The 25,423-nt window shown below is 32.4% G+C and overlaps 1 protein-coding gene across 1 annotated transcript in view; it reads left to right on the top strand.

The window, feature by feature from the left end:
- LOC126776812 (protein kinase C and casein kinase substrate in neurons protein 1) overlaps positions 1 to 25,423 on the top strand; it is a 109,312-nt gene that overhangs the window by 9,535 nt on the left and 74,354 nt on the right. The window contains exon 2 of the mRNA XM_050499610.1: positions 8,579 to 8,659. The gene's annotated coding sequence lies outside the window, so the exon portion shown is untranslated. The remainder of the gene's footprint in view (positions 1 to 8,578; positions 8,660 to 25,423) is intronic.

Below are 25,423 nucleotides of genomic sequence, written 5' to 3'. Positions count from 1 at the left end.
GAAAAAAAAAATAAACGTTTTTTTTTTTTAAATTTATAACGCAAACGATGTTGCACAAAAATATAAACATCGTATTTTTTAAATGCATTTCCGTTCAATTCGACATCCGTTACTAACGACAATTACATGTATATTGTTAAAACGTTTGCCGGTGCATAAATAAGACTTTTTTTTTAAATTTTTTATTGTTATTTTGAAATCAACGCAGCGACCTCGTTCGATAATCCGCCGGTATGCGAAACGGATACCGTACGAGAATTATAAAGTAATTTAAAAAACCGACAGCTATTTAAATAACCTTGACAGTGTCCGTTATTTCGAAGCATATGGTTTTCATCCATATGCAAAACTAGAATTTAACTTAAAACGTAATATATCCTATAAGAGTTATCGAGCAATATTTTGTTCTTAATATATACTACTTAGTATCGCATTTGGTCGAAATTAGCTTATATGTATATATTTATAATAAATATAGTTTGTAATAAGTACCGTAACACCGTAACAGCCTGTGAATGTCCCACTGCTGGGCTAAAGGCCTCCTCTCCTCTTTTTGAGGAGAAGGTTTGGAGCTTATTCCACCACGCTGCTCCAATGCGGGTTGGTAGAATTCACATGTGGCAGAACTTCAGTGAAATTAGACACATGCAGGTTTCCTCACGATGTTTTCCTTCACCGTAAAGCACGAGATGAATTATAATCACAAATTAAGCACATGAAAATTCAGTGGTGCTTGCCCGGGTTTGAACCCACGATCATCGGTTAAGATTCATGCGTTCTTACCACAGGGCCATCTCGGCTTCCACAGGGCCATCTCGGCTTGTAATAAGTAATAAAAAAAAATATATCATCAGTAATGATGATATACCTATAGTTTACTCGTGCTCTTAATTATTTTAATGTACTTAATATACGGGATTTTTGGAAATGTGACTAATCGGTTTATTTTTGTCATCACGGTTAATATAAAATAGCATTTATCTATTCATTTAGGTTTGCAATCGATCACATCACAATACTTACTCTATATTAAAAAAAGAATATATATCATAAAATTCACACATACATTAAAAAACAATAACAAAAGCATCTAATTTATATATTAAATAGTAGTAATGTAATTACTGGTGGTAGAGCTTTGTGCAAGCTCGTCTGAGTAGGTACCACCCACTCATCAGATATTCTACCGCAAAACAGCAGTACTTGTGTAATTACAGGCACAAGGGACATAAAATCTTAGTTCCCAAGGTTGGTGGCGCATTGGCTGTGTAAGCGATGGTTGACATTTCTTACAATGCCAATGTCTAAGGGCGTTTGGTGACCACTTCCCATCGGGTGGCCCATATGCTCGTCCGCCTTCCTATTCTATAAAAAAAAATGTCCAGAAAAAGAGCTACGCACAAAGACTAATGGTACTTTTTCAAGGCTTATAGACCAAGATACAAGTATACGAGTACCTTAAAAGTAACCCCGAGGGGAAAACGCAAACAAGCAGCAAGTATAATATGCCCATATAACGGTAAAATAATTTTCTTTAATGAAATAAGAGAAAAAAAATTGGTCTAGAATGTTATTGTATTTTTGTGCATTACATTAAAACAATAAACGATCAAGATAATTAAAAAACAAATAGAGTGAAATAATATTTTTTAAATTAATTAGTAATATAAAACTGGTGGTAGGGCTTTGTTTAAGCTCGTCTGTGTAGGTACAACCCACTTATCAGATATTCTACCGCGAAACAGCAATACTTGCTATTGTTGTGTTCCGGTTCGAACGGTGAGTGAACCAGTGTAATTACAGGCACAAGGGACATAACATCTTAGTTTCCAAGGTTTTGGCGCATTGACGATGTAAGCGATGGTTTACATTTCTTACAATGCCGTTCATGGGCGTTGGTCAACTTACGATCAGGTGGCCCATATGCTCGTCCGCCTACCTTTTTTATATATAAAAAATATATATAAACTTAAAAACTATTTTTTATTAAAGCAACAATACTACAACTATTGTTTGAGTCATCTACGTTAGATTAGTTATTTATTAAAAACATTAATATTAAAAGGATAATAACACTGTAAGTCTTTAAAAACATGAACTACGGTTATGTATTAATAATACAGTCACTTTTTCCGTCTTTGATTTGATTTATTGCGTTCATTGTGACGTGCAAGTTTAATTGAGGCACGTATGTATGTATTTTTGTAATATATACGTGTATATCTATTATTTAAGTAATATATTACATTAATATAACCAAGTTTTATAAATATAAATTATGATTAAAACGCAGCCATTATTTGTAAATTTTGTTGCCTCTTTTAATGTAAAGAATGTCCTCTATTTTAAAGCTTGTATCTACGTGTAGCGATCATTACGAGTGATAATCCAGTTTGTTATTTGTTTTTGTTTCAAAATGTATGATACAGTTTAACGAGTTGCAACTGTATTCGAATAGCATTCCACACCATATCCTGACTACGATGCATGTACTGGAAGGTCTAGACTTAATCCTTCTTAGGTGCAATACAACACGATGGATTATTTACTATTCGGTAAAATGTTTCAACGTTCTTTCATACTTCACAACTGCTTAGGATATTTTTTATGAATATTTTTTTCTTTCTTTAAAGTTGACTCGTAAGTGTATCATCGGCTCAACTCCCTAATCCACTCGTTTACTCCCTTTTAACGGATTTTAAGGAAATCTACAGTATTTCCTTAAAATCCGTTCTTTCTTTGAGATTTCAAGTTTTTAGGATGTATTGTTTCAGAGAAAGTATCATCCACTCAACTTTCTTATACATCGCCACTTATTGTTTTGAGAGTGTCATGTATACCGTAAGTATATATATACCAGACCTATATCAAATACATACTTGGATTTAATAAAAATATAGTTGAGAATGATATTTTTAAAACTCAGTGTCGCATTGATTACATTATTAATTTTGCATTTGTTAATTGATGGTATTTTTTTATAAGAAAACAAATATAATTCCATCATTTTTTTTAATAATTGAGAACTTAAGTGGTACTTATTAAATACATATTATTAGAATCGGAAATCGGAAAATATTTTTATGCTTTTTGAGTTATTGTATATGAATATTCAAAAGGTATTAAAACAAAATTTCAACATTGCTTAAAGTCAACAACTTGAGTATTTACAAGTCTAAGCCAATAGTTGACAATGTTGCTGGAATGTGGTCGAAAGGAAAAGCCGCATTGATGATGAATCGGCCGCCAGTTAATGCGGTTTGGCTTTCTGTACACCATTTATAGTCTTCTAGCGCTTGTGAAATTCATTCCAGCGCTGGATTTGGTCAGTTTTCAATAGACTTTCAGTTTGATTTTATATTATATAAATGTGTATTCTGATGATATATCTATAAATTTATTAAAAAACCTTGTTTCATGTTCTTTGTTAAAGTTGGCGTTTGTAAAGGTGGCGGTTCGAGTTAGTAGACTAGTTAATGTAATAAATAATAATTATGAGTCGAGATGATCCGAACACGCGAATCTCAAACGAATATTACGCGTTCAAACGCACGCACCACTAAATTTTCATGTGCTTAATTTGTGTATATAATTTATCTTGAAGATAAAGGGAAACATAACGAGGAAACTTGTGTCAGTGTCAGATGATAATTAGCCAAGTATGCTTCCATCTACATTTCAGGTATGTTTCTGTCGTGGTGGACTGAGCTTTAAACATTTGCCTTAAAGGGAGAGGAGGCCTAACCCAGCAATACGACATTAATGTTTCGTGATAAACAATAATTGATAATAAAGAATTCCAAGAGCACTTAGATAAAGAAGTTACATACGTTAGCTTTTAGGAGACTTAAATTTTATCATAATCAGGTTAATTAAAACTAATTATATATCTTTAACGTTGAAATTCTTGTCATTTTTTTTCTAAAACGGGTATTGCTTGAACTTTTTATTGTTCGGATATTTGCAATAGATACAAATGGTTATTGATGAAGCGTGGTTCTTATAGCCGATATGTTGTAACTTTTAAACGATAGGAAGAGAAACCCAGTTCCATATTCATTGAGTACTGCATACAAGGTTGGAATGAAAAGTTGCGTTCGACGGACAGTGTACCGGAAACACAGTCTAATTCTCTTTCCCACTTGATCACTGCGTTTTATCATCGAAATAGTTGTTGCCGCTGCATAACAAGTTTGCTCGGACCGGCCGCAAGCCCATTAAAATACCTCTTGCCCACGCAGCATACATTTTCAACCGGTTATAACATCTAAATTCATAACGAAAGAGTCTACTTTCGCCCGTCGTCTGCTCCGAACACCATAATATTCCGACCGTAACAGGTATGAATTTATCGATTGGTGTATGGTATTATAGTGGTGTCAGTGGAGACCTTGGACATCCTTGAGAAAGTTCAAGTCGGTGATTAGTGAATTAGTGTTATTTTTATGCTGCGTGACTTATACGTCAGAAATGTGATGGCGATTTTGCATTTAATGCCAAAAGTGTTGTAGAAAGTGTTAACCAATTCTTCTAAATATTTTGGTTTTTGGATTAGTATTAATATATAAAAAGAATAATTAAATAAAATACAGTTAAGTAAAAACTAAGTTAATAACAGTTACAATTAATTTAATTGAATATTATTATTATTATATTTTATTAATTTATTACAGTTCTTAATTAAAATTTCCCATTAAACATGGTTAGAATAAATTTACTCTATCTCAAAGGTCAACATCGAATGGATAGACCAATATTAGCATTGATCGAGCCACCGGTCCCAGAAACAAAGTTTGATAGCTTGTCGATACTTCTCAAGTGTACCATCTGGGTGGCTTGACCCTAATCCAATAATCTCGTTACGCAAGCGACCGACGATTAATCAAAGAATTAATAAAAATTAAAATTAAATAGAATCCACTGCAGCTGATCGAAAGAGTTTAGTTGAATAAATACATAAATTTGGAATCGTTATATTTCAAATTCTATTCAATTATTTATGAAGTTTGTTTTTTTAGTCAATTCAAAGGTATTAAAAAATATATAAATATAATATAAGAACTACACTTTGATCTTAGCCAAAAGGTCGAGAAGCGATCGTGGGTTCAAACCCGGGCAAGCACCACTGTATTTTCATGTGCTTAATTTGGGTTTATAATTCATCTCGTGCTTTACGGTGAAGGAAAACATCGTGAGGAAACCTGCATGTGTCTAATTTCATTGAAATTATGCCACATGTGTATTCTACCAACCTGCATTGGAGCAGCGTGGTGGAATAAGCTCCAAACCTTCTCTTCAAAAGGGATAGGAGGCCTTAGCCCAGCAGTGGGACATTAACGGGCTGTTATATATAAGAACTACTTGAACTGAAAGTAAAGTAGTAAGTTTGTAAAGTAAAAGAAATTACTGAGAAGATATAAGTGTAGTATTACTTTAAGTGTTTATTTACGGAGGTACGAAAATGTCTGTTACAATATTTTCCCAAGATAGATATCATTCCCCTGTGAAGTAATGTGAGTAATTCTAGGTTATGTCATTAGAATCCCAAGAGAACGATTGTGCGCTTAAGGTCGTTTTAAGTATATCAACAGGGGCTTTAATCGTTTTAAGCATATCAATACAAGACAATTCATTGTTTACAACTATACATTGTTATTATATAAGTTTACACAAATGTGACCTTTAACTTGATTCAAATAAATTATAACTAATTTTTGGATCGATATTTTCGATTTTAATTTTTTAACGAATTACGCGAACTATCGCAATTGAATGATGCGCAACAAAATAAGTGGATTTGAAAATGTATACACATGGTCGTGTGGTTAAATATTCCCGTATCTGTATGTCAAAATCACAAATAAGAGATGTAAATCAATTCAATCAGGGTAACAATTCACCCGCTATACAGCTTTAATCAGTAAGGTTGCTATCGAATAGGAATCTGCGGATTTAGACAAATACGTTACGATTCGAGTCAAAGCGATGTCACGTGTCATGTCGACTACAGTCGTTTCTATTCATTTCAGTGATCCCGGCAGTTTTTTTTTTACCGATTATAATATTTTTTTAAATATGTTGTTATCTTTGTGCATTTAAGTTTTATTATACTTTTTCTTATAATCACTTATTATATAAACATATCAATTGTTTCTTAAGTTCTTTTAGGAAATATAAATGCTACATAATACATTACATGCTACACAATACATTTTACTGGTGGTAGGGCTTTGTACAAGCTCGTCTGGGTAGGTACCACCCACTCATCAGATATTCTGCCGCAAAACAGCAATACTTGATATTGTTGTGTTCCGGTTTGAAGGGTGAGTGAGCCAGTGTAATTACAGGCACAAGGGACATAAAATCTTAGTTCCCAAGGTTGGTGGCGCATTGGCTATAAGCGATGGTTGACATTTCTTACAATGCCAATGTCTAAGGGCGTTTGGTGACCACTTACCATCAGGCGGCCCATATGCTCGTCCACCTTGCTATTCTATAAAAAAAAAATACATAATATATGTACGAATAGATAGTTTCAGTGTGAAATGTCATATTTAGGCAAAACATCACGTGACTGTGAAGCGAGATCGCGTGCCTTCAAACAATGATCATTAGTTTCGACGAGTGTCGTTTTTAAGAGAGGGGGAGATATAAACGATTTATTGCCATTAACTCCACACCTGTGTCACTTTTACTTTAAAAAATCGTCTTAAAAGTAGGCAATGGTAAAAATGCTCAGTAGACACGACTGTTTCCGACCAGTCTAATGTTTATTATTATTTCTATATATCATCTTATTATGTCTCTGACTGCGTGTTTTTCTTAAGTCTTTGCCTTATATTAATAGTGTTAAATAAATATTTAATGACAAGCTATCTATCTATCGCTCCAAATTAATCTAATACATACAAACATCTTACGTCACGGCATTTTTTTTGCTCATGCAATTAATTAAATGCCTTTGAATCTAGCAGATAAGAACGAAAAATGTATACGATAAATTTTTTTAACAAAAAAGCTACAAATTTATACGAAACAAGAAGTGTTTTATTGAATGTGTGATTTGTAACTTCATCGTATCTTTAAAATTTATCTGTCGCGATAAGTTCGCTTAATTTCTTTTTATACTCTACTCTTTTTATACTACAGTATAATATTCAATGCAACGGACGCCGGACACGTTTATCATTAAACTGTCGCAGAGAAAAAGTTAATTATATTTATTTGGGTATATGTGAAAATACACGAAACAATGATATTACGTAAAATCTTTACGAAACGTCTAATTTTAGAAAACGAGATAAAAATGCTGATTACTTTAGATACAAATTGCTATTCATAACACAATTGTTATTATTTATCAAGTAGGTCAAATGAATTAGAATTTTACTTGGATTGTTTATCTAATGTAAGCGTACAAAAAAAAACCCATGTAGTTTTTTTTTGCCGAAATTAACCTTAATATGGCTAAACTATCGTCGAGAGGTTGACCAAAATGAATAAAAAAGATAGGTGGAAATATATCATATTGAAATACAAAGACATTTTGCAATTTAAAATAATTCTAATTTTTAAAAATAATAATATAATTCCTTAACAATTGCAGATGAAACGAAAGTAGTTCTATCCATTTGTAATTTTCTTTCTGAAAATGTAACATTTGTTTAGTTTTTAACCATTGATTCGACTTATAATTAGGTCACACAATTTTCAAATATTAACCGGGATATCATTCTTTGAAAATTTAATGACTTCGAATGAAAACCTTAAATCTTTTCAGATCATACGTAATTCAGATCAACTACGCATTGTAGCCTTTGAAATGAAGTGCCTACAACATTTTCAGATTTAACGCTACAAGTACCAAGTCTAATATTTCTAACCTCAACTACGATTAATCCACAAAATGAAACGCCCGTCGCGTTCTTTCCCCCAATCACTAAAACCGGTGTATTTAATCAAGCCGTATATTCATTTGAAAAGGTATCTTATTGCTCTAGATTTACATTTTAGATTCGTATAACTGATCTAGATACTTAGTTTCGTCGAGAATGAACTGCAGAGATGAGGGTTGACCAAGGTCGTTCATTGTTAAGATCCGGTAGCGCGAACCCAGCTCGGTTAGCAGTATAAATTAGTTGTTATGTAAGTTGTATTATATGTAGAAGCAGATGTCTTAAAAAATTAAAAATAAATTAAATGCAACCGTTTATTCGTTATTTAAATATTCCATTTAACAAAAAAAAAAAAAAAACGATTTTTAACAACATAATTTAGTTTTTAATTAAATCTATATCGAATTCTTTTAATCTTATTTCAATAGATAACAATTTATCTTTCACAAATGACATATTGACTATTTTTTCAATAGAATAATCCACAAAATGTCTTAAGGCGATTTCAAAAGCGTCTCTAAAAATACTTAATATACTTATATGTAATTGTTGTATTTTATTGCGGATATATACGCTGTTATTGATGAAGTACCGAAAATGGTATGTGTCCAAGTATTTTTTCTATAATTTATATAACTTGGCTGCTTGCCAATGTTCCTGATTGAATGTTCTTTTGTCAACAGAACAATAGTGCAAAGTGCATCGATGAGACGGCGCTAGAACTAGCAGAGGGAGCGTCGCCACGCTGCGTGGTTTACATACTTGTGAGTATATCTGTCATTACACAATTTACTTAGTGCTTGTATGTGTGTTCGAGTTCTTTCGGTTTCTTATAAATATTATGACGGTTTATTTCCCATAGTTCCACAGACGATTTCAATATTACACGAACCTATAGTTCTTGCTAAACGTTTTGCTATAGGAATAAGTTTTAATTTATTGTAAGACTGATATTTTATATAACTAGTTTCCGCCCACGGCTATGTCCTTTTCTGTACTCCTGAGATCGATTATGCAAAATTTCTTTGAGTAGTTAAGACGTGAAAGCGTAACAAATAAATAAATAAACAGACAAACAAACTTACTTTCTCATTAGTAATATTAGCAAAGATTTTTTTTATAAAATATTTTTTATCACATTTAAAATGTTGAAATGTTTATTTTACTTATTAGATGCTATTACGTCTTGTATTTTATTAAGTTATTTTTAGTCCATACATTGTGATTACAATAATATGAAGCCCAAATATAAACGTACACTATAATTATGTATAAAGTTCTGGCTTAACCGTCAAGTCGTGACTATTCGAAAGTCGAGAAACAAAGTTAGTTCCATCCAGTTAGCATTTCTGGACTAACATCCACTTCCCTATAACTTTAAACAATGCCCGGAAACCTATATTGCTTGGAATTACGTTCTAAAATTGTCACATACTAGAATGTGTCGTTTATTTTGTATTTAAACCCTTGAGTTTTAGTTGCAAACCGACTAAATTTAGAATGCGCATATATAATGCAGCCTAAGATTTATAAAAATATAACAAACACGTACAATCAGTATGTAGCCAAGCGATTTGTTTGTCCTAACTTACTAATACGTACTTACTCCATGCTTCATGTATTTTTTTTTTAAATTTTCATTTCTTTAAATATTTGTTAAAAACTAATTTTATACTACGGCATCGCAACCGTGTGAGATGTTAGGTACCCAAAGTCTTTTTCACCATCCCCGACATCGTGTATGCAAAATTTCATGATGATCGGTTGAGTATGTAAGACGTGAAAGCGTATTTAACAAACAAATTCACTTTTACAATATTAAAATGGAAGTATAGATGTAGTAGTGTATATTAATAAAGATTACACGCAAAAAGTGTCGAATTTCGCTACAAGCGGTTGTGATCAGAGCTTGCGTTATTATAGTAGAGACTTAGGAGTGCGAATGTGACCAGTGCAATAAATCACATCTTGATTATGTTTTTATTACCTAATCGTTATACTTATAGCGATTACACTAAAATTATACCGTAGGCACCGGTTTCGTTCAGTTAGTCACATGTTTCGATTCGCTTATATCGCATACCGTAATCTCTTATGAATCGATTCTGACGAAATTTGTTATGAATCTTGAACACCAAGGAAGGACATACGCTACCAAACATCAGACACCACAATATTTTTGGATTCTAATTCCAACTCGAGCAAATAACTACTAAACTAACTTTTAGTTTAAATAATTTGTCCGATTTTTTGTAACAATTATGTTTTTGTAATGAATTAGTTCTAATGAAAATAACAATTGAAAAACAGGTGTTCTAAGCAGGAAATATATCAGAAATATCACCTTTTTATTTTAAATACGAATCAATTAAGTGTACAGAATTTATAACACCAATTTTAATGTAAAACAGATTTGTAACATTCAGAATGATATACAAATATAATATGCCAAAAAGTTAAGTGTCTGCCAGAGGAACCTGTGAATTGGACGATCACTTCCAAGAATAAGCCTCGATTATCTCATAAAAGGAGGTCGTTGCTCTCGACGACACTTTTACAATTAACTATGAATACTTGGACGTTTTATACTCGAAGGCACCAGAAACATCAATTGCAAAAAAATATTCGCTTTTTTTTCACTTTTTTTTTATTTTTTTGAAAAGTCGTTAAAATACGGAAGTGCCTGATGGGAATTGGTTAACTGAACCCAAAAAGAGTAACGCGAGAACGTAAGCAGTCACTCTTCTATCAAACACTCTTCCACGCTGCAAAAACATGTGTTATAAGATATATAACACCAGCGCGAGAAACTGAAATGGCCTGCTTCAATGGTCTACGATGTATGGCTGCAGAACTTAACGCCCCTGGTCCGAACCCAAGGAGAAGCCAATAAAAAGTTACCGATACACCTTTGCTTTTAACAATTTATAAGAGCATATAATAGAGAGCATGGGGATATGTCATGAATCAGTCATTGTTGCAGAACTGTCAAACTTCACGACACTTTTATGCAAGTAAGTTTGTATTAGTAGAGGTGGAATAGTTTCTTCGTCCGTCTCGGATGGTCGGAGACGCACAAGCGGCGGATGTCGGCTTTTTAGACAAACGTGATAGGTGAATAGGGTCTGCCTGAAGTATACTTTTGTATATTATTCTCTTTTACGTTGAAGTTATTTAAGAAATATTTAAACACAGAATAACGTATAGTATCTTTATCTTAAGATAAGTTAACTAAATTGCATCGTAGGGCGTTACACAAACAACAACAACAAGACTTTATTTTTACAAGAGCTAGACAGACTGATAAAAACTGGGCCCATAACCTTCTCAAATAGATTATGTATATAGACGAATAGGAAATATTGTAAAGACACAATGAAAATAAAAATATTGGTTTGGAATTTATTAGTATAATCTTGAAAATAGTTTTGAATATTAAACTTAACTTTTTTAAACGATAAGTTTGAAACTGACGCATACTAGGCAAGTTCCAGTGCAGAGCATGTTAGCGCAGTTTTAAGCTAACCCGCTCATGACGCGAGGAAGTTGTGAACGTGCAATAATGTGCTTTGATTGACATGACAACGCAAGGTCGCGCAAAGAAGCGCGCGTACACTTACGCAGACGCGTATTTGCACAGTGCTTTTCGCGTTTCTATTAGCTGACCCTGATATTTAACCTCAATTGGTTGTTTGGATGGGTTAAAGTTGAAATATTATATTAATTTATTATATATAAGGTCATCATCTCGTTGATCCGAAGAAGGGCAAATTGTGCGAGCAATTGGAAGAGAAAAGATCAAAGTAAATTATTGGTTACTCCGTAAATAGTTAAATGTTGCCATAATTACCAATTTGCTCGTCGTTGTAAGTTTGGTTTTCTCAAAATTAAGAATGTTTTTACGTTTTATTTTTATAAAAACATCGCATCGACGGCTGCACAAATAACGATTATATATTTAAATATATTTAATTATTTTATTTGATTGCACTAAAGTATCCCTATAACGTAAACGGATCCTTGGGCCATCTTTAGAACAATGACTTCTACATCAATTATTCGTTTGGCATATGTTTCTGTTAGTATATGTTGGTGTTCAATTGTGCTCCTTATACGACGCTTAAACATAATTAGTATGTCTCCAGCGCGCCGTCTACATGTCCCTGATACAGAGGAATGTCTGGATATATTTCTTGTTAAATATATAAATCGGTTCGCATTCTTTCAAATATATAAGAAAAGTTTTTCATACGTATAATTGTGTGAGAGAAAGTGGGAGAACTGTGAGTTATTGTTAATATAATATTTAAGTTACAATTACATCTGAATGTATTTAATTATTAATATTTAATTTAAATAGTTTTAGATTTTTTAAAACGATACACTAAATTTATTTAAAAAGTATCATAATTAACAGCCTATGAATGTGACGATGCTCGGCAACGGTCGTGTCTCCTCTTAAGGAGAAGAGTTGGAGATACATCGCTGCTCGATAGAATTACATCCGAAAAATACAGGTTTTCTTGCACTTGTTTCCTTTAGCATTGACCACGAGTTTAATTGAAAACACCATGAAAAATCAAAGGAGCTTACTCGGATTTAAACCATTGATTCAGATATAATTCCCGTGTTCCATCCACCACTACCTCGGCTATTTATTAATTATTCAGTGTTATTGTGAAGCATAGTAATTATAAATTAAAAAACACAGCTCATTCCAAGTCTGGAACAGCTAAGATTGTAATTTGCTGGCGCCGTCTTATTACTAACATCTAAACCATAAAATCACGGCGTTACAAACCCATTGATAGCTCAGCAGTCACGATCACTCACAGTCGTGAGATATTCCTCATTGTTTGAATGTTGTTTTGCCTTATAATTTACGCTCATGCTAATATGCCACCATTTTGTAAGTGGTCCCCTTACTAGTTTCCAGAGTAGAACAAACATGTATTCTACAAACACGCAATTACGCAGAAACAATTGATCTATATATTTTTAAACATCTACTGTTATTTTGTTATAAGGATTTTTAGAATATTTTAATTAAAAAAATATACTTCCATACTTAAATATATTTTTAAAAGCACCAACAATCTTAATAAAATAAATCTTATAAATGTTGTTATTTCACATAATTATTATATTTTTTGGATCTTTTTAAAATATTACATAAGGTTTATTATAAATAGGTAGTGTAGGTGTTAAGGTATAATATTAAGTTGTTTTCTATGTAAAAATCAATATTTTGCTACAAAAGTTCAATAAAACAAAACATATTTAAAAATGTTTATACATTTGCAAAGGTATTAAACGTTTGTATAAGAGAAAACGAGACTGAGTTTAAGAGAAAATAATGTGTCGTTATATATATGAAATAAAAAACACTTTTTTATTTAAAACCGCTTAAAAGTTTAAGAATCGTCGATACGTCTTTGTTCTCTGATAACGAAGATTTATAAACAACCCTTTACAGCTGTTAAAAGAAACACCAAAGGCGATTCTTAAATTAAATAATCGTTAATATAAATAAACACTTTTCACCGAATTCACCGGGGCGGGAACGTAAACGCTTATTTATAACGCGTCCCTCGAGATCTCTAATTTATGGAAGGGGCCGAGAACATCGGTAAAAATAACCGTTGTTCAAGTTTTTTTTTAGATAATATTAACATATTTTTCGCTCCGAAAACCATCGCAATGTTGAGTACATTAACTATGTGTAATTACAGTCGCGTAAATAAAGAAATGAACAACGTTTGTCTGTTTAAACAGAAAAACTGTCTTCATTGTTATCAGACGATTTACTTAACTTTTTAATAGATAGAATATATTTTATACGAATGTGATACAGCTGAATAGTTTTTTTTTATATTATTAATATTATAGAATTTGTTTTAGATTGTATATTTATTGAAGTTATAAACCATACATCATACACTACGATCCTTGCGGGTAGAGTAACGTTTAACACGAATAAAAAATTCAATTGAATATATGTGTATGTATGTATGTCGCAAATGAATAACAGGCTTATTATATATAATATGCTTTATTACCTAATAACAATATATATAGCAACATAACTATTTATGTTTTTAACTGATTATAATTGATCACAATTCTTGGTACTTTGTTGAACTTCAAAATATGAGATAGCCGTCATCCGCTCAATGGCAATCGGTTTACGTAATGTAAAAAACATTTATATGAAATTTATGATAATTATTAAATAAACAAATATATAATAGATTTATTTATGATTTTATCGACATTTTAACGCCGTCGGCATTGCAAACGAAATTAAGTAGTAACTTCGGTATAATATACATTTTTGGTGTCTTACCGTCACATATAATATTGACTACTTTGATTTAATATCAATATATAAAAACTCGTTACAATAACACATACCGTAACCGTAACAGCCTGTGAATGTCCCACTGCTGGGCTAAAGGCCTCCTCTCCTCTTTTTGAGGAGAAGGTTTGGAGCTTATTCCACCGCGCTGCTCCAATGCGGGTTGGTAGAATTCACATGTGGCAGAATTTCAGCGAAATTAGACACATGCAGGTTTCCTCACGATGTTTTCCTTCACCGTAAAGCACGAGATGAATTACAATAATACATACGTACATCTATATAAGCAGAAAATAGATTAAATAGAAACATTTCATAAATGAGTAACGACACGTCAGCCTGTTTTTTTTATATTTAATTAATAAAATATATAATAAATGTATTTAATAATAAATTATATTAAAGGTTATATAATTTCTTTTTATTAAAGTGTTTAGGGGTCAACCTAATATGTTACCTTCTACTGCTATAATTATGCTACCTTGTAATTGTCGCTTCGTGTACCCATTATCGCACGATCGTGTATGGAGTGTTACGCATGCGCCGTGATTACGTGAGTTCGCGTCGCACTCGCGCGCACCGATGAAGTGTAAGTGTGCCATACGATGCAGAACACATGCTCGATACGAAACGCTCTTACGACCTTTGTTGCTTTCTCAATAAGTGCTAAAATTAAGTGAAGGTATTATTAAAATTACTCGTTTGATGTTGTATCGATTGTTGTGTTTAGTTATTTTTGTACGCGTTTCGCTTGTTTAGCTTTACGATCTTTTGTGAGATTGTCTATGGGCGCTTTAAATAGATCAAGGAAGGAATGACTTAAGTGCGTTATACGATGCGTTTGTATTAGCGTTTTTTATAGGGACATTCCTTAAGTAAAATTATTTATTAGACCGAGTAAGATTAAGGAATGTTTTTAAACTAGTTAGAATATTTATGATGCCTCGTTTAATAAAAAAATCTTGTTTATATATTATTTATTTTATATTAATTATTATTATTTTATAATATATTTGTCATACGAAGATTGACAAGTAATTGAGTCATCTTATGGTAAACGATTATCACTGTCCATAGACATTAGCACTGCAAGAATTATTAACGGTTTCTCAAATTGCATCTAGCATATATAATAATCACGCGCGCTTCCTCGAGTGTACGCGCGCGAGATTGAGCAAAAATCTCTGTAAGCAAATATGCTTTGCACAGACTTGTATCGGCCTTTGAGTAGCATATACACGTAGCAAAATAATTCCAATTGAATGAAATATCTAGTAACATTAAATGGTACATAAACGCTCTAAAGTTGAAAAGCTGTTATTATTAATGAATATAACGAAAGCGATTAATATTTTACGGCATAATTTAAACCGACAGGCTATTACGACTTAACTCTATTGTGAATTAATAGCATGTGAAGAGAAAGTGACGTAATTCAGTGCAAACAAACGCCGTTGTATTGTTATTGTTTATTATTGTACGAATGTTAAAAGGCGATTTAAAAAAAACACTCGAAGATTCATGAGAACATTAATTGCTATCTGATATTAATCTATCTTATGTAGATAGAACTTGATAGATTAATCTTATAAACTTTATACTATGTCTTATCATTTTTATTCTGTGATATAGAACCGTAGTTAATGTTAAGTATTTATCTTCCTTTTAATTTTGATTTGTAAGTTTTTTTTTTAGATAGGCGGACAGACAAATGGTGCATCTGATTGTAAGTGGTCACCCAAAGACATTGAGGCTGCAAAAATATTAACTATTCCGTACATTGTTAATGCGCCACCAAGAATGGGAATCCCTCGTTCCTCTAGTTCTCTGACTCGCTCACCCTTTCAACCAGAACACAACGCCAAGTATCGTTGTTTGATGATAGAAAATGGGATGAGTGGGTGGAACCTATCCAAATGGAGTTTCATAAACCCCTACCATCTAAAAAGTACATATAACATATTAATAATTATTTTTTATACAGTACAGTAACAGTCTGTAAAGGTCCCACTGCTGTGCTAATTCATCCTCTCCCTTTTTGAGGAGAAGGTTTGGAGCTTATTACACCACGCTGCTCCAATGCGGTTTGGAATACACATGTGGCACAATTTCGATGAAATTAGACACATGCAGATTTCCTCACGATGTTTTCCTTCACCGAAAAGCACGAGATGAATTATAAACAGATATTAAGCACATGAAAATTCAGAGGTGCTTGCCCGGGTGTGAACCCACGTTCATCGGTTAAGATTCACGCGTTCTTACCACTGGGCCATCTCGACTTATAATACTTATAATACATGCGTATATTTAGGTACTCTATAAACGTCTTGAAAAATATTTATCCAAGTTTTAACGTCTTTTTCTATTAATATTCATACCATGTTCGTAGCAAAGATAAATCGATACTGTATCTATATCAATTTCGTTCACATATTTTCAAATAAATATAATAATATAAAATTATTATTATTATTACTCAATTAATGTATTTTTCATCGTATTTATTATAATATATAATGTAAAGATGAAACTGTTCATTCATTTGTTGCTTTATGGAGAAAATAATTCTACAGCATAGCAACGAGCATAGTTTTATAATAACTAGATATCTTTCAGTGCAAAGATCATCTTCTAACATTGCATTATTTGTGTTTTAAGACGAGTGCTTAAGTAGACTCGCTGAGCAACTCCCAACATGTTCTACCACCAAACGACAATAATCAGTATTGTTATGTTCCGGTTTTATGTTTGTATTTTAGAATCGTGAGTGAGCCAGTATAATAAGAGACACAAGAGGCATATGTACTATTCATACCATAACTTCTTTGTTCCCAAGGTTGGTGGCGCATTGGCTATGTGAAGAATGGTTAAAATTTCTGACGACACCAATGCCTATGGGCGGTGGTGTTTTTTCCAGAAGAAGACCCATTCGCTAGTCAATATAAAAAAAAGTAGACTCCTCATCGTCAAATGAATGTCTAGTGCAAATGTTTATTATACACGATCATAAAAAGTAGAATATATATCTTAATAAGTCAATAACGACGACCGACGTTTTTATTACCGGAGATTTTTTCTCTCTATACCTAGTCTTAAACAATTATCATTTCACTTTTTAAATATTATATCTTAATAATTCCTAATAAGAGTAGATGAACTGTAATAAATATAGGTATTTATAGTTTGAATATTTTAATATTAATGAAACAGGTGTATTTTGATTGTTAGCCAACATAGCTTGTACTCGTACATGGTCATGGATGAACTGCGAATTCATGCCAGGGATGTACGAGTATTGTGAGGTAGTCGATACAAACGTTATCGTGTACCGATCTATTATAAGACCACTATGCATTAACACATAGATTGAATGTCTTATGTTCATATAAAAAATAAAAATATCTTTATAATGTGATTGTAATATCAAAAACTTTTTGAAAACCAAATCAAATAAGTTACATTACAAAAGAGTTTTTGATATACCTATTTATACGTTCACCATTGTACGTCAATGTTTCAGAGGTCATCAATAGTATGAAAAGATATGTTTTCAACTTCCAGTAATATCTAGATAGTTGATTAGAAACTTCAGTATAAGCATATCATTCGAATATCGATAGATAAATAATTAAGCACATCACTATATGCCTATCCCAAATCAAACTGAGCAAACCGCACCGTGTACCGTTACCGCACGCCCACCGCTCCCAAGGCGCTCGTCCACCACATTCGACTATGTATTTATTTATTATGTGATTAAGTTTTATAAATTACTAAGATAGGTATCGATATAAAGTTGTTATAATACGAAAAAGTTCATATAAAAGTTGAAAAATATCTAACTATAATACACATTTTTATTAAAATAAATACTAGAAAGTACAAACAAACCAAAAAATAGTAGGTACAGTTGCTAGTTCGGCTGAGTATTCGTGCTCGGTACTCGGAAATTTTTTGCTTGGTCAAATAACTCGGTTAAGTATCGAGTCAGCTATTTATAACATAATATATGAATTTCTGCCTGCGGCTTTGCCTACGTGTAAGGGGTTTTAGGTACCTAAGTTCTTCTCTGTATCAAAAACATCTTCAGATTAACATTTTTAAATTAATAAAATACTGATTTTATTTTACTTTATTTTATAGGAAGTCAACACAATGTACAATGTTTATATATGTCTGTCCCAAAAAATAACAACTCTTAATAGTGACACTTGTTCACGCTATACCCAACATAGCTGCTATACTCAAGAGAGATTAGTCGACTGCCCACTACATATCATATGACCACAAGTGTGTGCGCAAACGCAGGTGCACTCCCATAATCTGATGGGATGGCAATCCGACACGCCTGCAAAGAGTTCAGGCGCAAGACCAACGGCAGCCTTACATGAAGTAGCCCATTTGTCAATCTACCAACCTATTTTCAATTTAAAATAAGTAAATGTAACTACATTATCTAAAATCATTAATAGGTTTATTTAATATTCATCTCTCAACATTAAAGTTATACATAATACACAAGGATTATTGTATAAAATCGATCACGAGTCATATTGTTATTGTGTACTCAGGTGGACCGCTGAATAGCGTGTACGAGTGAATATTATACAATATAACTGTACGCCAGTGTGTCCGTGTACTTGACAATTGAACAATATACATATGTGACGCACTAATTATATTTATTGAGAAGCAATTTGATGAACTCCACTTGACTTTGCGCGTTCAGTGCATTATATCGTTTCATACTATTGATGACCTCTGAAACATTGACGTACAATGGTGAACGTATAAATTTTCAAAAAGTTTTTGATATTACAATCACATCACATTATAAAGATATTTTTATTTTTTTATATGAACATAAGACATTCAATCTATGTGTTAATGCATAGTGGTCTTATAATAGATCGGTACACGATAACGTTTGTATCGACTACCTCACAATACTCGTACATCCCTGGCATGAATTCGCAGTTCATCCATGACCATGTACGAGAACAAGCGTTCAGTGCATTATATCGTTTTGTTTGACCCACTTATTTAGTGCTTTGCTTATAGACCCACTTATTTGCTTTATTTAACTTCTTCGCTATGAACGTAATATATATATTCTTTGTTATATGTAAGCCAATAGACAAAATTAGTTCTCTACCCATTCTCGTCTTCGAATACGCGAACACACTACGTCACGTCGTGGCGACGTCGCGGTATTACTACCATAATTTACAAACGATAACAAAACAAAGCATCCGAAATTAATATTATGGGAACTCAATCATCTCGACGGTTTTACTATGGTTTTATTACACTTGTCTTTGAAGAGTTCATCTACTGTCCCCTTGCTTTCATAACTGGTCTATATTATGTGCAACAATAACAGACATCATATATATACAAAATTATTCTAATACCATCCGAATTACAAGTACTTATTAGTTAGTTAGTAGTTATTAGTAATTAAGGGTACTTATAACGCGTTTTAATTATTAATCGATACGATAAATAAAAGCCGATGAGATTTGCCGGTGGTAAGAACGCGTGAATCTTAACCGATGATCGTGGATTCAAACCCGGGCAAGCACTACTGAATTTTCATATGCTTAATTTGTGATTATAATTAATCTCGTGCTTTACGGTGAAGGAAAACATCGTGAGGAAACCTGCATGTGTCTAATTTCACTAAAATTCTGCCACATGTGTATTCCACCAACCAGCATTGGAGCAGCGTGGTGGAATAAGCTCCAAACCATCTCAAAAAGAGGAGAGGAGGCCTTTAGCCCAGCAGTGGGACATTCACAGGCTGTTACGGATAAATAAAAGTACTTTTAGCCTATAATCGACTTGTTAGAGTTTTTTGCAAATTGAGTTTGTTACAAACAACATGATATAAATCCTGATAAAAAATACATAGAAATGTTTCTCATATACTAAACTGCTAATTTCTATTATAACAAAAAAAAACTAATTAAAAATAAACACAAAACTTGTTAACCCCTTATCACTCAAAACGGAAGCCGAGTGTGAAATGAACATAAATATCTAATAAATTTTAAGAAACACATTTATTATGTTTTAAACGGCTTTTTGTATGTTATATAATAAGCATTATGAGTAACAAAGGCCAGCCTCGAACAGCCGACACAATGATGTCTTTGTTTAAAACAACTAAAAATTTCCCGGCTTAAGCCACAATGTCAAAGGGCATTATTTTCACGCAATAAACAATTACTCTTTGTCTATTTATAGTCTTATTTCTAAATACAGTAACAGTAACAGCCTGTGAATGTCCCACTGCTGGGCTAAGGCCTCCTCTCCCTTTTTGGGGAGAAGGTATGGAGCTTATTCCACCACGCTGCTCCAATGCGGGTTGGTAGAATACACATTTAGCAGAATTTCAATGATATCAGACAGATGCAGGTTTCTTCACGATGTTTTCCTTCACCGTCAAGCACGAGATGAATTATAAATATAAATTAAGCACATGAAAATTCAGTGGTGCTTGCCCGGGTTTGAACCCACGATCATTGGTTAAGATTCACGCGTTCTAACCACTAGGCCATCTCGATTTACTCTATTTCTAAATATAACGAACTTTTTAACGTTGTTTGTTTATCGAATGGCAGCAGCGAGTTGTTGGTAACATTGTAATTCGATCTGTAAGGTCGTGAAGTGTGCGCATTTAATTTTTTTAATTACAATAAAAGGAAAGAGGAATATAATGGCTTAGGTATGAGTATTACGATTGTTGATTTATATAAATAAATCTATTAAAGTTTACTTTTCGCCTATTATATAACCATATAAATATGAGTAAATAATTTTCTAATAATCTCGTATTGAAATAATATTTACATTTTTTTAATTATTCTGTTCTATAATCATAAACACTTATTTTGTATATTCTTTGTAAAAGCAATCGTCAACTCTTCTGTTAGATAAATACAACATCTGCAGATATAAAATTATACTACATTTTTTATAGATAATTCGTGACATAAACCAATTTCGCAAGTTCGATCAAAACTTGTTCATTGGTTTTTCGGAATAGTAACAATTTAAACAATCACTTGTATTTATGGCTAATACGTAATTAATTATTAAAAAATATATATTTTATAATAATCATATTTCATATATATTTTTGTCATTAAGAGAGAATGCATTATTTCCTATCGTAGAATGTATTAATTAAGCAAAATAAAGCCGTTCAACAAAACGAGGTCGCGTATCCGAAGCAAACAACCCTTTGATAATTTTAATTTGCATCCGCTATTGTGGCAATATTTTAATGTGTGACTTGTTAGAATATGAATAAAACATATGAAAAAAACTATAATTAATAAATCGTATTACTTAATAAAGGATTATATAGATGGTAAAATGTGTGGAGTTCGCATTCGTTGATTTCCATGCAGGATGTATAATAACATTTGTATTCAATTATCTATGGAATTTGATTGTCGAAAATGAGTATCTACTAAAGCCAAAGTCAAAGTCAAAAATCTTTATTTAATATAGAAGCATTTAGCGGAAACAAACACCTCATACCTGAGAAGAACCGGCGAAAGAAACTCAGCGGGATTTTTTTTTAATACACAACAATAGCAGAATTATATATACATTTTTTAATTTGAAATAACCTGGAGGCGATCGTTTCATTTCCAAGGTAGTAGAATGTACATTTCGAGCGGTGGTAGCTTTTAATTTAATATTGTAAAGTTCAAGTTGAATCGTCATCAAAAGTGTTGATAAAAGCCTTCTCACATATTGTGTTTTCTTATTTAATATCTATAAATATCTTTATGAAATTCACAATGTTTTAATATTAGGTCATGCATGTCGTATTCAACAATATATATAAAATAATTCCCAGAATATAATAATTGACTTTGATTGTGTGACTTTTTATATATTAGCTTTTACTTGAATTTAAAATAATTTTATAGTTTAATATGTCTAGTTTAGCTTAGCGTAATAAACCCAGTCCCTTCGTCGTATCTCATACTTTACTTCACGTCCTAATGAGACGTCAAACAATAGCGCAGCGCGCTCTCGTATGTACAAATTGCTAACTGATTGAAGGCGATACGTACTCGAGTTAACGATTATTTATTGTATGTCAGATGTAGAAATTGTTCAGTCATTTATCTGAAATATGCTATAATTTATATTATTGTCTACAACTATTTTGAGTTAAATTAGATGTCGAAGATTTCGAGACCAAAGAAAAAATTGTATTTGATGTGTAACGAGTCCTATTGTAAGCTTCGTTACACAATTGAATCGATTGAATCAATGGAAGACAGATTCGTTTTATTTTTTAAACGACTTAAGATGAATTATGATAACTTAAAATGAATATAATTGTTGTGTGTTTTACCTGATTGCACGATAGAGTTTACTCTACGTCTTGCCGCCGAAATAAATAATATATTTTCAATCAGAGTGTTAAATATGTATCGATCATAAGATCAATCTTCAGTCTGCATCCAACAACGGAATCTGTCATAGAATTAGCAAACTACATATACCTACCTGTCAATGATTTTTCACTCGTTTTTTCATTTCTTCGATTTCATATACGTTACACCCTAGATATTGTGAAAATATTCACTTTTGATTTTCTTTTATGAAAGGGGTATAAGCTGCTAAAATTCTAAAAGTTTTAATTACGTATCACAAAAAATAAATAACATCAAAGGTACTCGAAATAGTTTCATTTCGTGGGCAAAAATCAACCGATAGGTTATTGACCTTCTTAATTTTTTTTTAGAATATTGCTTTTTAAATTGCTATCAGATATAAGCTAAGTAAAAATAACTACTAGTTACTAAGTATCTTAATAATACTTTCGATATTAAATCTAGAGTTTAAATAATTACTAATTTATGGTTGTAAGACAGAAGGAATCGTGGATGAGACATTAAAATATTTGAATGATTGGCGGATCGAGTCGGTCACAGCGTGTTGTCCATTACATAATATACAAGCATCTTGACTAGATAGGACTTATACAGACCTATTTAATTAAATACGTAAAAGGATTTGCTTCCCACTGATTCCGCAATGCGTATATGAAGTTAGTTAATTGTTTATTTTATAAAGTAAAGTTTTTAATTAAATAAATACAGTATCGCATACTAATTTAAAAAAAAAACCTTGTAATTGTAAGTGTAAAAATTGTAAACGTGTAAATGTCCCACTGCTGGACTAAGGCTCCTCTCTTGAGGAAATTCTTTAGAGCTTATTCCACCACGCTGCTCAAATTCGGGTAGAAAATTCCTAATACTTAAATCGAAATTGCTTAGTGACCTTTGCAACAATACTTTTATAATATTTTTACATCATTGTGGTGGCAAAATAATTATTCGATTGACGAAATTTTTGTAAATACATACTAACTTAGCTTGAGCTAGTCAGGACAGCTTCATCACGGTAGCATGCGAAAGTGATCCCGTGGCGCTCCTCCTTAAGACTGAAAGTGTACCGCTGGTTTTTAGTGGGTATTCCGATGTTCAGGGCGCACTCGGCGCCTTGGACACCGGCGAGCCCCACATACCCCCCCCCCCACTATTCCCGTGGGGGAAACGCGTAACGCGTTTTTCCAGCGTTAAAAAAAAAGTCGGGACAGCTAGCTATTGCTACTAAAGATTTATCATTGCATTTTACTTACTAAAGCTATATAATATCAACCTCATACGTTTCCATGAACACAAAAAGCATCTAACCAAGATGGAGCTGGAGAACATTCTAATAAAATATTCCCTCGGATAGATGGGAATCTTTTTTAGACGCCATATCTCGTAGCTATAAATTCGTCCTCTCGACAACGCTTGCCCGCTGGGTGCCCGTAATAAATTAAAATGCCTTTATAAGGTGTAGTCTACAACATATGTTTATCCCGCATATAATAAAGATTACTTCCAACAGTTCCAATATAATTATAATAATAACACGTAATCCCTTGATATACCTTATTACCTACTAGGATATATCTTATATCTGTCGATTATGTTGGTATTGCTATTAGGTGTATTTATTTATAACTTGAAAAAAACCACTGAATTAAACTCGAGTAAATATATAGAAATAAGTAGTATAAAAATATATTATTATAAATTGTATATAAAATAGAGAACAATACATATATATTGCAGTTAATCAAATAATATTGATTAATTAAAAAAAATAACATTATCTATACCTAATCCAAATCACTTAATAGGTCTTCTGCTGTTGTAAATTAAAATTACTGCAATTAATTATATTATTAAAGGTGGCATTAGAAATCTCACTGATTAATTAACTAATTAAGGATATAAATGCGAAAGGTCGTGTGTTGGGAGGTTTGTTACTCAATCGCGCTCGAAAGATTTTAATTAAATTTTCTATTCCAGTTGATCATGTCTCGTAATAAGATGGACGTTACTATAATCGTCCATAAAAAAAAATCATTACCAACATTTTAATTAACGCCGAGCAGAACGGACAGTAGGCACTAATAGGGCTTTTCTGTAAGAACAAATTCGAAATTCGAATTAAATTGGTTTTACAGTTGGAATACCAGAAAACTTAATTAGAAGCGAAAACATATTTCGCCCACAACGATTATAATATTAAGGGCAATGCTTTTAACAAATATGGAAAATACCAAACTGTATATTATAAAAGTATTTTCTAAGATAAAACAGTTATAACAGTTACTGGTGGTAGAGCTTCGTGCAAGCTCGTCTGGGTAGGTACCACCCACTCATCAGATATTCTACCGCAAAACAGCAATACTTGGTACTGTTGTGTTCCGGTTTGAAGTGTGAGGGAGCCAGTGTAATTACAGGCACAAGGGACGTCATATCTTAGTTCCCAAGGTTGGTTGCGCATTGGTGATGTAAGCGATGGTTAACGATGGCGATGGGCGTTGGTGATGGGCGTTGGTGACCACTTACCATCAGGTGGCCCATATGCAAGTCCACTTTCCTATTCTATAAAAAAAGTTAGTGCTAAATACACAAATATTATCAAAATCAGCCTAACGAAAAGCGGTAAGACTATAAATCATTTTATTTAACTATGTTACTATATTAACTAAAAACATTCAAAGCCAATTCTAATTCAAGCTAAATGTATAACAAAAGACGTAATGAAAACTTGATTCAAAAAAAAGTAT

Source organism: Nymphalis io, chromosome 21 (assembly GCF_905147045.1).
Source record: "Nymphalis io chromosome 21, ilAglIoxx1.1, whole genome shotgun sequence".
Lineage (NCBI taxonomy): Eukaryota > Metazoa > Arthropoda > Insecta > Lepidoptera > Nymphalidae > Nymphalis > Nymphalis io.
This window is presented reverse-complemented; position numbering and strand designations above follow the sequence as displayed.